General features: G+C 39.4%; 2 long non-coding RNA genes and 2 pseudogenes across 2 annotated transcripts in view; 3 read left to right on the top strand and 1 right to left on the bottom strand.

Moving 5' to 3' along the window:
* LOC138047461 (uncharacterized) overlaps window positions 1-4,356 on the top strand; it is a 21,505-nt gene extending 17,149 nt beyond the window's left edge. The window contains exon 4 of the long non-coding RNA XR_011131841.1: window positions 2,311-4,356. This is a non-coding gene — a long non-coding RNA (uncharacterized lncRNA). The remainder of the gene's footprint in view (window positions 1-2,310) is intronic.
* Window positions 4,357-7,841: 3,485 nt separating this feature from the next.
* LOC138047313 (uncharacterized) lies at window positions 7,842-10,353 on the top strand (annotated as a pseudogene).
* A 488-nt stretch (window positions 10,354-10,841) lies between these two features.
* LOC138047322 (uncharacterized) lies at window positions 10,842-12,181 on the bottom strand (annotated as a pseudogene).
* A 5,260-nt stretch (window positions 12,182-17,441) lies between these two features.
* LOC138047514 (uncharacterized) overlaps window positions 17,442-17,500 on the top strand; it is an 11,059-nt gene continuing 11,000 nt past the window's right edge. Inside the window, exon 1 of the long non-coding RNA XR_011131859.1 lies at window positions 17,442-17,500. This exon is cut by the window's right edge and continues 49 nt beyond it. This is a non-coding gene — a long non-coding RNA (uncharacterized lncRNA).

Here is a 17,500-nt window from a genome sequence, read left to right as displayed (position 1 = left end):
TTATAGCAATGTGGCTTAGAATATCTCATTATATATGTTATAAAATATGCTTTTTAGCAAAAAAGAAAAAATCAGTATAAAAACCAAGGACTTTTCAGAGTAATAACTGTAAATACAAAAATTTGCAAAAATATTGTTCTGATACAAAAAGTTGAAAAGAAGTTTTTAAAATTTAGTTCACCAACATTTCCACCAAATTTGGCTAAAAAAAAGAAGAATCAGTGAATTCTTTAATATATATATTTTTAAATGATATGTGTCGACACTTGTTATTTGTAATAAATTACGCTTCAGACTTCCATGGGAAAAAAATATCCAAATAGATCATTCAAAACTTTTTAAAACCAAATTTAAGTCCAAAATATCAAGTTTTGAGGTTAATTTGACGATCTAGCGCGATTTTCGAAGCGAAACAGACGGCCACGAAGTAGTTCGTAGACTTAAAAAAAACATGAGCTTAAAATAATGGCTTGAATGCCAATTGTTTATCTTCATCACTTACCTCAATACCCCTGTTATTTTCCAGCTGCCGTTCTAAAATTCCTTGAAATTGTTTCTCTGATATTTTTGCCCATCCTTAGGCAGAGGTTTTTCAGTGAAAAATCATTTTGAACTTTCTATAAAAAGCAATTATGTTTGCACAAACGAAACACAAATAGCCCTTTACTGAGGCGGCCATTTTACTCCGAGCTCTAAAGTTGAGCCAGCGATATGGTCACGTGATTCTGGTCACATTTGGCATACATGGAGACATGGACGTACGGACGGACGGACGGTCGCATGGTGACGCAGTAGCTAAAACAACAATTTCCCGCATCGATAGCTTACCATATTTTCTTAACCATGGTGCGTCGCGCGCGTGCCTTCGGCGCACCGAACTCCTCTAATAGGGAGCTTAAGCACGACACGTTTTGGTCAACACGAACGCCAATCAGCGGAGGTGAGACTGGGTCGAGACCGGCGTCTGTGACTTGACTTGTTTGTATTAAGCATGTCGCGTCAGTAATTTTACGGCATCGCTACTTAATTGTAGAGCAGGTTTGATTATTTGTCTGCTTTCTAATACTGAATCAAAACTTCTTTAAGAAAGATATGGGATATGCTTTTTTAGAGCTACGATCAAAGATTGATTTCAGAGGATGAACTTATTGTTTTATTGGAAGAGAACACGCCTGGAAATTCTTAATCCAGTTACGATCGATAATCCTGAAATGATTGTGAATGTAAAGCAAAGTTCAGATCTGCCAGTGTTAGCTGATTTGTCCAATCCATTTTGGTATATTTCTGTAAAGGAAAGCAAATGACAAATATAAATGAAGGGTTCCAAAAAAGAAATTAAATTTGACGGTCATTATCTTTTTTCAAAATTTAACATGGTCGTTTTGGAAACGTTGTCTTAGCGTTGCCAGCGCATTAAAATTTAAGACCATAGAACACAAACAGAAGCACGTACAAAAAGATATATAAAGTAAAACAAATATTTTTCAAAACAGACTTCCTCTAGGTTTTTTGGCAAGATGAGTCTCAACGTCTGCAGCGCTGTTTTTCATCAGGGGGTAGAACCATAGGCAGAGACCCCAAAGGATGCGAGAGCGCGTGAGTTCACGTTATTTTGAGATGGTTGTAACGGCCGACTCAACTGATCGAGGAAAATGTTCCATAAAAACTTCAAATCGCGATGTTTCTTTTCAAAAGTTCATTTTATGGACAGCCAGATAAATAAAGTTCACTCACCTACTATTTTCTGCGTTGTCCTGAGTGATTTGATGGGTTTTTGGGACGCTTCGATTTCCTCTTCAGATCCCACGTGTCGCCACATACAATATAAATAGACCTTGACAAAGAAGAGTTTCTTTCATAAATAATAGGAATTAGAAAGTTGATTGTCCAGCATCAAAACAAAAACAGAGTTATTGCACCTAAGATGAACTTTTCTTCTGGAGTTTTTGTTTTTCGCCACAGACGCCAAATAGCCAGCTTTGAGGTTTGTGACTTGATATCTGTGACGTGTGACGTCACTTTCTTTGTAAAATCACTTCCAGTCGCCGTCCTTGTTGACAAAACGTCTCGTGCTTTAAGCTCCCTAATAACAAAACGCGCGGTAGCTTGAAAACGGCTTGTTGCAAAAACAACCCGTAACATTTGGCACAAATTACAGCGCAAATATGTTGAATGGAGAGCAGTCCTAAACACTCGGATAAACACCCTCATAAGCGGGTTTGCTATCCCTGCTCCACAAAGAGTTCTTGTTGAGATGTAAATTGAGATCTTCAATCTGACTGCAATTCTTTTTCTTTTTTATATTTACAGCCTCCGCAAGGCCGCTCGTGCAATGATAATGGCATGGTCTTTCCGTTTCTTTGGTCAACAGAATCTTATAAGGACGACTTGTTGTTCTTCTTCAAACACAGAAGTACAGGAAAGATGCTTGTATGTTCATGTGAGAGCAATAGCCTAACACTCAAAAAAATCAACACTACACAACTTGCTACGAACCCAACACCCCTCTTTATTCCCTTAAATTAACCGGAATATTAACCGGACATAAACTGCCAACCCCCTAAAAGAGATATATATATAATTTTTTTTTGGTCGAAAAAGTATTCAAAGTTGTGGAGAAAGCAATACATCATTTTAAAGCTAAGAAAATAAGCATTGCAGTAAAAAAACATGCAAACAGAAGCGATTCACAGAACATCACGATAAAAAGTTCTCCACATAAATCTTTTGTCATTTCAATGTTGACTATGAATTTTCGGTTGAGAGGAAGAAATCTCTGTAATTTTAATTTTATCAGCTTTCTTGGTTCCAAATAATTTTGATGAAAATAACACAAAGCGTAAATTTTAGACGTAATTAGATAAGCAATCTTCCCTGTTAGCAGAGGTCTGTTTTTTGCGTTTTCTGGGCTGACGAGTGTGGGAAAAGGGACTTCTGCAATGAATCGAAACTCACTGTGTTGATTATGCGCGGCGAATACTTAGCAGCCGAATCTTCTCGTGATACTTCACATGGAGTATGGATCGGACTAACAGCGGAATTACTGTAAAGGATTGGGCGAGACACAGTGGGTTCATGTCACAGTCAGCAACCACATCAAGGGGCATGCGTTTTGATCAGTGCCGTTGAAGACCGTAGACGGCAGAAGTCTCTTTTCTCGTACTCGCCAGTCCAGCCTCCGAACGCAAGAAAAAGGAGACGTTTGCTGACGGGGAACAGTAGAGTTAAATAAGGTGGCTTACTGAAGTTTTCCGAAAAAAAAGATCAAGATTTTGAAATCTGTGAAATTAAAGCATCGGGATGTCTTTCCTGAAGTGTCACTGCAATTGATGTAAAATGTAATTTTACCTAACAAATAAACCAGGGAAAAATGCTAAATATAGTGACTGAGCTCCTGGAGGGCGGTCTGGAAATTAGACATTTTATAGAACCTTTTTCTCAAAGACTAGCCATAAGAACCCACTTAAAAAGTTCAGGATTTCCATATCGAGAAATAATCATGTACAATTTTTTTCGCATATGGCAAAAACGTCGATTTTGTTATTTTGATAATAACGGGAAAATGTCTGATAGATCTTTTTTTTTTCAATGTTGACGGTTTGTCCTTCGTATTGTTTACTTATTCCCAAAATTTTAACCCTGCTCGGCGGCTACGTTTCCAGTTCCCCCTCCATAAGCTCAGTCACTATATCTAGCATTTTCCACTTATTTGCATTCATTTGTGAGGTAACTAACACTTCAGAAGAGACATCCTGTCGCTTTTGTTTCACAGAATTGAAAATCTTGATCTTTTTCTTCGGAAAACGTTAGTAAGCCACCTTAAGGTTGTATATATTAAAAAAAAAATAGTTCATCGAAAATAGGTATAAATTTTGAATGTAAAATAACGATTTTCAGTGCTGCAGAAATGTTTTGGCAGAACTTTCTGCCTTCTTCAATGCAAGGTTTACATGAAATGCAAATCTGAATCAGACGATTCCTGATTCATGAGATTGAAATCTGATCAGATTTGCGTCTTGCATGTGAAGACTTGCAATGAAGAAGCAGAAGCAGATACAAGAATTTTCAGGAAAATAATATTTCAGTGTGAAATAGAACCTGGCATGGAAATTTTTACAATATACTTTACTTTAGATGGAATATCATCCTAAGGGAGTATGCGGAAAGTTTCTATACACTATGAACAAATCCTCGGCCAATTCTTTGTTTCAGAGTAATTAGAATTTATATGTTTTGTCGTTGGTTTCAAGTTGGAGGCCCTGTCTCCTTCAACACTAATTGATTGCAGATAATTTTGTAATAATTTTTAGAAAGAGACTGAACGACGAAAGGAAAATGAATAAATGTATCTTTATTTTCTCAGAGCGTCCTTATTTTGTACAACCTAATTCTTTTGATGCAGAGTTTAACCATTTCGGGGGTTGCTTCCGAACACCTACATATAGCTCCTGTTAACGGAAGAAAAGCTTTAGGCCCGTTTCAAACGTCAAACTTTATATGTGCCGAATGTAATGTAAATCTGTAAAATGAGGGGTTTTTTGTTTAATATGAACACATGATGCAGCAGATAACCTAGTAACCTTTGTGGCTGTCTTAGTTGGTGTTTATAGAAGAATCCGCCTTTGCTTACAAGAAGGGGTTTCTCTCTACTAATTAAAACATTCATTAATCAGTAGGTAGTTTTGGGGAATAGTGTGTGTGTGGATGGTGAGTTGAGGGAAAATCATAGACAAAAGTTATGGTTAGTCTGTAAAATGAGGGGGAGATGTTCACAAAGCAAACTCTCAACCCCACAATAAAGTTAACGAAAGAAACTAACTCTGTGTGAAACTAAAATTGTAATCCCAGAAACAGTCAGATAGTACATGTACGAAAAACTAAATCACGTAGGAGGGATTAATAAATGTTTGACCACGAAAATTATTCGTTCTTAAAAATGGGAATAATAAAGATGAAAAAATCTTTATACTAAAATCTTCGTTCTTAAAAAAATATATGGAAAGAACTAAAGAAATCCCATGGAATATGAAACACCAGTTCCACGAGGCAAACCCAAAAATCCTTGCAAGGATAAAGACAAGCCGACTGCGACACCATTAGGCTTGTAAATGGCTGCGAATCTTCAGGGATAGAGCGCAACCGAGCAAGGGGGTTTCTAGTCCAGCGCTGGACCTCTACCCGACCCCCTCGTGCCGAGTCAAGAAAGGAAAAAGAGAAGAACAACAAACCACAACTCTGGACAAAAACTAAGACTAAAATCCATGGACAGACTAACACGACCAAGGCTTCCAAGTCGATTAACTAAAACTAGAAAGTAACTCTTACCAAAAACACAACTCATCCTGTGTATCATGGACGTTCTGAAGCAAAATTATAGTTTAATTAAAAAGTAAAATAAAGAAAAAAGGATTATTGGTTACTTACATGGAAGAAAAAGCTGGCAAAAATTTCCCTTTGCTCCAAAATTTTGCGAAGTACCCTGCAAACGTCAGCCTTGCTTGCGACAAGAGAATTCAAATACGACCCAAAACTGTACACATGGCCTGGGTACGAGATGTGGAAAAGAGTAGATCTGGGAACCAGTATGACAAAACATGGATCGTGGAATGCCCAAAGCAATTTAAAATACTAGTATGAAATTGAAGGCTAAAAAAGGGCAATGACCTAGAAAAAATTGGAAGCATAAGTGAGATTGTATAGCTTCTGATCTAGGGTGTATTGCGGCAGTAAAATCATTCGTTTCGTTTATAGAAGAATCCGCCTTTGCTTACAAGAAGGGGTTTCTCTCTACTAATTAAAACATTCATTAATCAGTAGGTAGTTTTGGGGAATAGTGTGTGTGTGGATGGTGAGTTGAGGGAAAATCATAGACAAAAGTTATGGTTAGTCTGTAAAATGAGGGGGAGATGTTCACAAAGCAAACTCTCAACCCCACAATAAAGTTAACGAAAGAAACAAACTCTGTGTGAAATTAAAATTGTAATCCCAGAAACAGTCAGATAGTACATGTACGAAAAACTAAATCACGTAGGAGGGATTAATAAATGTTTGACCACGAAAATTATTCGTTCTTAAAAATGGGAATAATAAAGAGACAATTGCTGCAGCCATCATCAGTTATGACAGTCAGGTCTTTTCTCCTGACTTTAGTCTTAAATCTGTGCAGACTATCTTCAGTACGCAATTCTTTTGTACGTTTCGACCAGAGGAAAGGGCCATATTATCTTATCGAATGCTTTCCGTATTTAATCGTATTAAAACCAGGCATTTTGAAATCCGAATTTCTTAAATAATATCTCCCATCACAGTTTGCATTCAATGTAAAAAGTTCTTGTATTTGACTTGGGAGTAGGCTCTTTTTTGCCTTGAATATGAGGATTGCAATTTCCTGAAGCCTTTTGTTGATCAGTGAAGGGAGTTCAGCCAGACTCAGCAGCTCGTCATACGTGGGAGGCTGATTCATTGTTGAATGATACTTTCAGGGCTCTCTCCTGTAATCTTTCAACTTTACGTTCGTCTGAGGCTCTGCATAAGTGTCAGATGGTACTGCAGTAGGTCAGTTGAGGCAAGATGGCAGCTCAGTTCGTAAGGTAGTAATTTAGCATGTAGGAGTAGGTATAAGCAACACGTTCTAAAACACTTCGTCGTATTCTAAAACCGTCCAATTCTGGTAAAAATGATATGTTTTGCGGTCATTTTTTCCAAATCTGTGCTGTTTTGGCACCACACCGTAAAAATTGTTGATGAATCTCCACTTTTCTACCGAATGATTTATCCAGTTTGCAATATTTCGAAAGAAAAAAAATATTTTTCTGGAGCATTTATCAACTTTGCAATATTTATCAAATTTTATCAAATTTTTGACTAAACAGTCACGCAAAATGACAGTAGAAATTTCCAACGTCTTCTCATAGAAGGTCACAGAAAATGGCGACGGAAATTTCCAAGTCATTTTTAACAGAAGATAAAGCAAAATGACGGCAGAATTTTCCAACGTCATTTTTCACAGAAGATGAGGCAAAATGACAGCGGAAATTTCCAACGTCATTTTTTTAAAAAGATCAAGCAAAATGACGGCGGAATTTTCCAATGTCATTTTTGGCAAAAGTAAAACAAGACTACCTGAAGTGATGATCTTCAACTTTATTGTCTAAGGACGAACTTAACTCCCACGGACTAAAACGAGATATTTCACACACTCAGATTCTAAGCTTGAAGACAATTCACAATATAGACATGTAGAAGAAACCATATGAACCTCGTTTATGGGCTGCTCGTGGAACGTTTTCAGTAAGATGACTAACATTTTCTCCCGGAAAGACGTTAAACTATTACTCACTCTTGTTTTAATTGAAATTAAAGCGCTCAACAAAATATTCAAACAGGTCCCCCTTTTTTCTCGCAAAAGAGGAAAATCCCTCATGAACGTTTAAAGGCCGTTTACACGACAGAAAGATTTGGGTCAGAGCTATTAAAACTCTAGAAGGGAAAAGAAAAACATTTGCGAGCTCGGCTTTCATAATCAACCGCACTGTCGCATTCAAAAACCGCATGACACATGACACATATAGAGTACTAAAGTATGACGTCATGCTTCCATGGCAACCAAATTTGCTGTTCTAAAGAAAGTTTGCCAAGCATAGCATTACAAGCGCGTTAAGCGTGGGTTTCGACTCCTTTTCAGTTTTGCGGCCTTTATTTTTACAGTTTCCCTTATTGATTGAACTGTAATTGTTTTTGGAACTTTTGATGACGTAGACGAATATTTATTCGTTTGAAAGAAGATCCTAATCGTCAACTGAGCAGACAAAGAGCCGAGGTGTTAGAGGTGAAAGATCGTGATGGTTCACTGCTTTGCTCCGGGCTGTGATCATCATTCCGAATCACATACTTGTAAATTCTATGGGTTTCCACATAAAATAAAGAAAAAGGAGGAGTACCAACGCTGGATTCGATTAATAAGGTAGGGTTAATTTATGGTTTGTCCTAGATCTTGTGTTCTCAATTAAGTGGCGCTTTCGCGGCGTTTTGGTGTTTGGCTCGGGTTTTGCTAAAAGCAGGCCCGCGGCCCAGTTGCCTGCGGCCCACGGCCCACCACGGCCCAGCGGCTCGGCGGCCCGCGGCCCACGGCCCGCGACGGCCCGGCGGCCTGGCGGCCCGAAGGCCCGGCGGCCCGAAGGCCCAGAGGCCCGGTAGTTTTTCTACCCAGCGGTAAATCCGCGCGTATGCTCAGATTTGCATCGGGTTTGGGCGCGCAAATGAAAGACGGTGAGTTTGAATTCGTTTACCATTTTAATAATCATTTCAATCCTTTTCGATCCTTTCTTTCGTCGCATGTTGCTAAGTGAAAAATGTTGTCATTCTCTGTTGTTTTCGTCTGTTTACAACAACAAACAGAAACAAGGATTCAAATGATTAAAATGGTAAACGAATTCAAACTCACCGTCGTCCATTTTGCACGCCCAAACCCGATGCAGATCTGTGCATGCGCGTGGATTTACCGCTGGATAGAAAATCTACCAGGCCTCCGGGCCTTCGGGCCACCGGGCCGCCGGGCCGCCAGGCCGTGGCGGGCCGTGGGCCGCGGGCCGCTGGGCCTTCGGGCCGCCGGGCCGCTAGGCCGTGGCGGGCCGTGGGCCGCGGGCCGCTGGGCCGCGGGCCTGCTTTTAGCAAAACCCCTTTGGCTCGTGTTTTGATCTGTGATTTCTTTCAAGGACTGCTATCTCACAAAGTCTTTGCGATAGTATCTTAAATAATATTCTTGCATTTGTTCTGGTGAAAAGGAAAACAGCTGTGATCAGTGAATTACTCCCATGATATGCTTGAAAAACTCAGTAGACTATAAATACATACATTCATTCATTCATGCTTTAACTTGGAAACTGTTTACTACAGTTCATCACGAACGACTGCATTCTCAAAAGAAAAAATATCATTTCCCTTGGCAGTTTGACGAAGGGGAATTTTACTTTGTTCTAGTTCATCATTTTGTAGGCGATACTGTTGCTAATTTTAAATAAACAATATTAGAACACTCGTTTATAATAGCTTTAGATGTCGCACAGTACTGTAAAAGTGACTAACTAGTTCTACTTAGTGAGCTTATTTTGTTTATATAAACTTACAGAAGAAAAGACAGGGAACCAGGGAATCACTCCAGAATATGCAGTTGTCACTTCAGAGATGGGAAAAAGAGTGCCGGCCCAGAAATTTACACACGTAATGCTGACAAGTTGTTTCCATCAGAAGGATTTCCTCGAAAAAAGAAAAAACAGAGTAGTACTACACACAGCAGTGTACATGACATGGTGCAGGCCATTCGGGACAAAATGGAAGAGGAGGCACCTCCCTTGCAAGAAAAACCCTCAACAAACCAGGTTATTCTTGAAGCCGAACTTGACCTTGCAAAGAGGGAACTTGAGCAGCAGAGAGAAACTGCACAGTACCAGATAACACATTATTCTGCATCAACTCTTACCACAGATATTCTTCGTATGGAAACTGGACTACCAACAAAAGAGGTTTTCCAGATTGTGGTAAATTATGCCTCTAGATTTAAGGATTCTTTGTCATACTATGCAGGTTGGAGAGTGGAGTCAATTATTTTTGAAGATCAAATTTTAATCACCCTCATGAGACTGAGACAAAACTATACTAATCTCCACATAGCTCAGTTATTCTCTTGTAGTGTTGCTACCATTTCAAATGTAGTTACAACATTTATTCATGTTTTACACGATATCTTATTTGATGATTTGATGACCACTATCCCTTCTAGGGAGAAAAACAAATTATGCTCTCCTTCGTCCTTTTCAATGTTTACTAGCTGTAGAATAGTCATTGACTATACAGATATTGAAATCGCAGCACCCAGTCTTATGAGTCAACAGAATGAGACATATTCAAGCTACCGGGGCATGAATTCTTTTAAAGTTTTAGTCGGGGTGGCGCCCTATGCAGTTATAACATATGTAAGTAAACTGTATCCAGGATCAATTTCGGATAAGGAAATTGTCAAACAGTCAGGCCTAATGCACCATATGGCAAATGGTGACCTGATCCTTGCAGACAAGGGGTTCTTGATTCAGGACATTGTCCCAAAGGGTGTTTCCGTAAATATTCCTCCCTTCTTAGAGAATGGAAAATTCACTGCCAGTGAGATAAGGGCCACTAAAAACATTGCAAAATGCAGAATTCACGTCGAAAGGGCTAATGCACGGCTGAAGGATTTTAAGATACTAAACTTTATACCCCCCAAGTTATGCTGACAAAGTATTTCAAGTCTGTGCTGCCCTTGTAAATCTTCAGTTTCCACCGATAAAGGAAGGATGTGAAGGGGTAGAATTTGAGTAAGGACGTGCATGTAGTGGGAAAATTGAGAGAGTATTGTTGATTAACATGTAGCTTTGATACTTAGGGGAATAAGACAATCAATCAACCTTGATGTATTGCTTTTGTTTTCTTTAAGCCTGAGGATCAACTTTAAATTTCAACATGGCAGATTAAGCCCATCTATTTGACCTTTATGTTTAGAAAATAAGGGGGCATTCTCTATTTTTGTAATGTGTAGAATAGTAACAAAATAATAGAACATTTGTCTGAAGTCACATTATGCAGTAGAGCCAGCATTTTCAGCTGTAAACAATTGCAACTCTAATCTTAAATGTTTTAGGAAACACAACATCAAGAATATTTGATAATTCTCTGAATAAAAATAGTTTTGGTTTCATTACTGAGCATGGAAGGTTGCTGTACTTGTTATTGTTTCAGTATTAAACTTGTAAAATGGGAACATGGTACAAACTTCCTGCTGGATTTAAACCTTGCAATAATTCTACAAACTATAGTTCTCCCTCAACAATTTTGGGAAAGAGGTGTTTAAAGTAAAATTCCCTTAGTCTGGTATGGTTTTCTTCCTAGGATGGATCCTTCTTGATTTCAATAATGACACACCAGTTATTTGTCCAAACAACAAAATAACAATAATTTCGTTTGGCCAAGTACATTTGCCCTTGCACTTGGTGCCAGTAGACATGATTCCTTTTTAGCTAGTATGATCCATCCTCTTTTTGCTCCAGACAAAATGTCTCACTTTTCAAAGCTTCCTCAATACTCGCATTTCTGAATGTATAGGAACACTTCGCCTCTAGAACATGGTCTTCACCCACGAATCCATCAGGGGAAGCTCCAAGAACGCCTGATTCGTCAAGCCACACCCCTGTCTCAGCAACTTCAAGATGGGTTTTGGCAGTAAATGTTTTGATGGCTTCAGCCTCATTTGTGACTCCCCATGCCACAGCTTTGACACGTGAAATGTCATATTCTCCCAAGAGACGCTTAATAAGGGATGGGGTGACCCTCTTAGCATTGATGACGGAGCCAAAATTACTTGAAGTCAAACGCCCCTTTCTCACTAAATGCCAGGAGGGATTGTTTCGCTGACCGACAGTTAAAGAACTGATTTGATTTACAATTTCTTGCTCTACCTTTAATTTTCGTTTGATAAACTCAAGTTGTTCAGCAGCAGTAGATAAGGTGAGAAATTCTTCGGAAAAAATAACCTCTTCCACTGCGGAGACAGGTAGATCCCCCAGTTGTTTTGGCTCAGGGCTTAACAGCCAGCATAGGCCAGTGAACTTTCCATACGCTCGGAGCTCTGAATACAGCGCTTCTCGATCTCCTTGATTTGGTTGTCGGAGTAAGGCTGTATATCCTGGCTTTGTTGGAGGAAACATTTCAGCAATAGATTTCCGAGAAATATCAGGTGCATTCCGTTTTTTCCATGAACACTCAACATCAGTCCGACTCCAGTTATAAATTCCGTAGATGAACCGAGCTGCAGCATGGCTGCATTTATAAACTCCCCGTGGACACTCGCACTCGCTCGATTTAATCGCATTGTTTTGGTCAAGGTATATCTAAAAAGAAAATTATAATACACAAAGTTTAACAGTAGTTTTCTATAAGCTTTCTGCTCAATGTTGGCCATCTACCGCATTTCACTTACCGTCACATTATACACTTTTTTCTTCATACTAGCGTGAACCTGTCCCTTCAAAACACCTTGACTTGAACTAAAGCTTTCCACATGGTTTGATTTGAAGTGATTTTTACCTCTTGAAACGGATTTATTCTCATTTTCGAAGAAAGAAAGCAGGGACGCAATTGTCAGCACTGACATCTTGCTTCCCGTGCGTTTGTTTAGAACAGAAAATTTGGTTGCCATGGATGCGTGACGTAACTGCTTTAGTACTCTATTGCCGCCCAGTTTCACATCACGACATTGAAACCTAAACGAAATAGGACAACAGGACGTTGAAGTAGTTTTAAATGCACAGCACGCAAAAAGACTGCGTTTATCGTCCTGTACCAGCCTTGCTACTAAAGATTTTTCTCGATCCTTATTTCGATGATGAAATTAGCGAGGAGAACTGAGCAGATTCGGCCATGTCTGCAAGTAGCCCAGCGACAAATGACCTCCGGTTGAAGCCACACTGAGCCAACGTAAACGGTGAGTGATCTCAGTCCAAATACCAGTGAACGTTTTGAGACACTATTCGAAGACCACGAGAGAGACGACCCCTATAAATTAATCCTGGAACCAATTCAGGGCGTTAATTCTTTGCCGAGTGAACGTAATGATATCGGTTGAATGTGTTCCCCTTGGAGATTGGAATCAGAGACGGAAGATGGCATGGCAAGTAAGTTGACTTACAGCTATTGCGCTTCAAGTGGACAAACGGAAAGATTGATTTGAAGAGGCTAGCTTGTTGTCCCTGTTGTCCTTGTTGGCCTAGTGTTAGGCCTCATTCGAACTTGCAATCGTTACTCCAAATGCTACTGAAGGACAACAACTAGCGATTACCTAAAATTAGGCTTGGGCCGAGCCGAATTTGTCCTTGTGAATAACATCTCACATACCCACGGCCAGCTCCCGTTCTGGCCTTGTAGCTCAGTCGGTAGAGCAGCGGTGATCTAATCCGAAGGTCGTGGGTTCAAATCCCACCCTGGTCATAGTTTTTCTCTGTCCTTGTGTGGGCCCAATTCCAAAACTAGGGTTGATCCCTGATGGAATAACTGGGTACAAAAACTTCACAGTAGTGTTAGGCCCCATTCGAACTTGCAACCATTTAGTTATAGTTTTCTTCCTTCACTCAGCAGTTTACCTTCAACAATACTAGCAGACGCAGCCGAGGCAAAAATTTGATGATCTTCTGCATACATAGGAATTTCCTCCTCAGTTATATAAGTGAGGTCATTTTGAAATGAGTTCCACAAGAGGGGACCTAATGGACAACCACTTATTGTATTTTTCCACTGACTATTCACTGGACCCAACCTGACCCTGTTTTGTCTGAGACCCTTTTGACATCGAACGGTACACCCCAAGAGATAAGTAAATCTGTCGAGATATTTTTAGTAGCATTGTGTGACATTTAATAAGAAGAGTGATTTTTGTGATTTCAATGTAGACAATAGAACCAACTAATCAGTCAATATATCATCGCTGTCTAGGATTTAGGGTGTGTCGCACGTCAGAGATAAAAGAAAATCAACTAAGAAATCTTTTCCACTACTACTTCTATCAATTAATCGGGACGAGATCGGTTATCAATAAGAATAAAAAACAACCAGCCCTTGTCCGTTTGAGAAAAGCAATTGCTTCGTTTATGGAAGCATATCTGACCGAAGAACAATCAACGGGAATAAAATCATTGGCAGAGGAACCGTGAGGGTATGATACGTGAGGGTATGATTCCGAAATTCGGAAGGATCCTTTTATGCCTGAGGCGAACAATGAAAGATTAGGAAAGGTGGGACAGTGAAGGGGCCCGCGATACGACCGGCCTCACGTTCCTTGTTTAATTTGTTTAATTTTGCCAAAACAATGTGTGGTTTCTCGAAAGCGCCTTTTAGATTACGAGATTCAAAGGTCGCCCACATAACTAAAACGAAAACCGAAAGAAAAACCCCAAAGTAGAAAATGTTTGGAGTCAGCATGCAGGGTATCCGGAATATCCGGTTAAAAGAAAATCAAGCCTGTCTATCCTTACGGAAGAGGCCGGATTGCTGTGTAGAATTCGTAACGACTGGTCCGTCTTTGGAGAAAGTGGCACTATGTTGTTTGGTGGCGGAGCACTGGCTTGTGGAGTGCTTTGCGCCACACTTGAAACAAACATGATATTGGTCGAATCTACAACCCGAGCAGTATCCCCCTGCCTGAAATGCCCAGCAGGACCTTTTAGGAAAGGACTGGCTAGGTCGTGATCGCATAGAAACCCCAGAATTGACCGCGACCTTAAGCTTGTTCAAGCTTAATTGCGACTTAAGATTAAAACACGAGGTGTTGGAGTAACCATATGTGTAGCCATGACTCTCTTAAAAAAGAAGGAATACAAATAAAAAGAAACTTCCCTGTATTTTTTTTTTTAAACTAAACGTCAAAAGGTTGCCAGTACAGGCTATTGATAATAGTTGGAAGGGCCGGGCAAAAAATATGAAAAAAATATGTCTTTTATACAGCGCTAAACACGTTCGATCTTCTGATTGGCCCGGGAAACACTGCCTGCACACTGCAGATAAGAAACGGGAAATTGCTCGAAATAAAATGACGTTATGATTCATTCTTCTCATCATAATGTTTGTTTTAAAAATATTCATCTTGAAGATCCCTTAACAACATCTTTTGAAGCACTTTACCAACTTCTTCAAACGAAATATTGACCAAACTTCGTGAAGAACATGGAGTCGAAAATAAAAAAAGTAAGTTGGATCCCTCTAATAATATAAAACCGATGGCAGGAGCGGTTTAGGGTTTAATAGGATTTCGGAAATCAATGTATACTTGTGTTTCTGCAGGAATGTTTGAAAAGAAATAAGTGGAAGTCTGTATTAAATTTCTACCAAGAGGGCATTAAACTCAATAAAGCATAATTTGGCTTGAAGTCTCAAGCGTTCTTCAGTTGTCGATGACGGCTAACTCAAATATTCCTTGAACGTCAAGACCTCCCTTCCCATTGAACGGTGACGACAGGGGTCTTGTGAATCAGATCTAGGATATTCGATAGCAAATTGTCATATGCATTGAACTCAATGAAGCATAATTTGGCTCGAATTACTAAGTCTCGAGCGTTCTTTGTCGATGACGGCTGATTGAAATATTCCTTGAACGTCAAGACTTCCCTTTCCGTCGAACGTTGACGACCGGGGTCTATAGGATATTCAATTGCAAATTGTCAAATGGTTTGTCCTTGACAGTATAAGAAGGTTAAAAAATACAAGCTGTCCTTCCGTCATATGTCGTATTAATTTCGACTGGCTTTTTTGACAGGCCTCAACATTAAGGGAGACGTGACCCTGAAACTTGTCCTTGCAACACGTCTCTTGTATTGTTAACGCGAGGAGACGTTTGCAGAAACACATGCCGGTAAATGTATGGGCAAACAGGTACTGCGTCACTTTCGAAAATTTAAGACCGAACGATTTAACAATGCAACATTGAAATAAAGCAAAAAGAATGGAGACGATATATTGATGATATCTTCTCCCTCTTGGACAGTGAGAAAAAAGACGTGGATCAATTTATTGAACACCTAACAAATTCCACCCTACCATCAATTTCACGGTCGAAATATCAGACAACGAGATTACCTTCCTCGACACACTGGTGTTCAAAGGGGAAAGATTAAAAAATAAACCCATTTTGGACATCAAAACTCACTACAAACCTTCTGAAACCTTTCAATATACACATTTCCACTCATGCCATCCATCCGGCGTTAAAAATGGTTTCATTAAAGGCGAAACAATAAGACTGCTTAGAAAAAACTCTTCAAAAACCAAACATTTGAGGAGAGCCTTGTGAAATTCAAACAACGCCTGAGGACACGCGGCTACCCTAAAACAGTCATAGAAAGGTCTCTTTCAGGGGTTAACTTTGCTGCTAGACCATCGGCTTTGACAAAAAAGAAAAAGGCTAATGAGAGGATTTTGCCTCTTGTAACTACGTACCACCCAGCAGTGAGGAACCTCAAACAGACACTGCTGGAACAATGGAGTCTCATACAAAATCAGCCTTTGCTCAAAACGATTTATTTGTAATCTCCGATAATATAGTACAAAAGAGGTAAATCTCTAAAGGATACGCTTGTTAGATCAAAAATCTAACTGTAAGGCTATCATGCGAGGCGACCGCCAAAACCACACGAGGAGTCCGATCAGGCCTGTCACTCACTTACTCTCTCAGGAAGAAAATGAAATAAGCATAAAGGAAGTCTGAGTTTGGAACAAGGAAGAACTCATGCAGGGGTATTATCTACGTTTACTATTTTCAAATCACTTAATCATGGCGGAGGCCTTAGTCATCTGAAAAATATTTTGATCCGAGTTTGGTCGAGATAAATTCTTGAATCATTACATTTTGCAGCTCAACTAGAGTTTCCAATTGTATCGTTTTTGTATGAATAAAGTCCTTTTTTCCTGAAGCCAAATATAATGCACTTGATCTTTCAAAGTAATCACTGCACTGCGATTCAAACGATAATTACGCCCAGATGGATTTTATATTGTTTTATGCAGTAAGTACCATTAACACCAGTAAATTAACAGGACTAATAGCCGCAGCACGCTTCATTTTCTGCCCTTAAAACTCCTTTTTTATGCGGAGGCGAACTAATTTTATTTGGTGCGTGAGAGTGCTGTCGTCCCACACAAGGCATCCTGTAGAAAGGTCATTAGACTCGGTGAAGAGCCAAGTGGTTGAGAAATCCGCTCCTGAACCTCATTTAGCATGTCCTCCTAGAACTTTTTTTGGACTGTTAACTTTGAATTTTGGGTCAATGCACAATTTTGACATTCAATATTAGATCTTTGTTTATGAAGTAATCCACTCACTGCAGGACTTACGTCAGTCTGAACAAATTGTGAAATTTTAATCCAATTTGTATGAGAATTAAGTGAATCTGGTCGGAAAGGATGAGCCTGCATTTGTAAATTGTAATATGTATGCTAAGTAAGTTTTAACTTTGTTTTACTATTCATCCGCATTACGTAGATATCGTTAAAGAGGACAGAAAAGCTCTCCCAGCTGACTCACAGTCAATTTTTTTAATTAAACTGCTCTGGGAAGCAATAAGCGGGTCAACGAGCGAAGCGCCGAAGAGAGAAACAAGACATTCGTAATAACTTTTCAATTCTAGTATAACATTTGTCTCCTTGTGAATAAATGAAAGCATGAATGAACGAATAAATGAATGAAGGAAGGAAGAAGGGAGCTGATTGATTAGTTAAGTAAAATTAAGTATTAATTAATTGATTATCATCTCTATTGCATATTTAGATGATTGTCACGGTATCATTGGGTTATCCAGCGGTCAGTCCTGCAGTCCTCCTACCAACGTCTTATGAACTTTCGTCCTACAAAAGAACACAATGTCATCAGACAAAGGCAAAGGCCAACACGTTGATACAAATTAAATGCGATTCTAACAGCGAAAATAAT

The sequence above is a fragment of the Montipora capricornis genome, chromosome 1, assembly GCF_036669925.1.
Source record: "Montipora capricornis isolate CH-2021 chromosome 1, ASM3666992v2, whole genome shotgun sequence".
Taxonomy (NCBI): Eukaryota; Metazoa; Cnidaria; class Anthozoa; order Scleractinia; family Acroporidae; genus Montipora; species Montipora capricornis.
The sequence above is the reverse complement of the archived record's forward strand: the minus strand, read 5'-3'. Positions and strand labels throughout refer to the sequence as shown.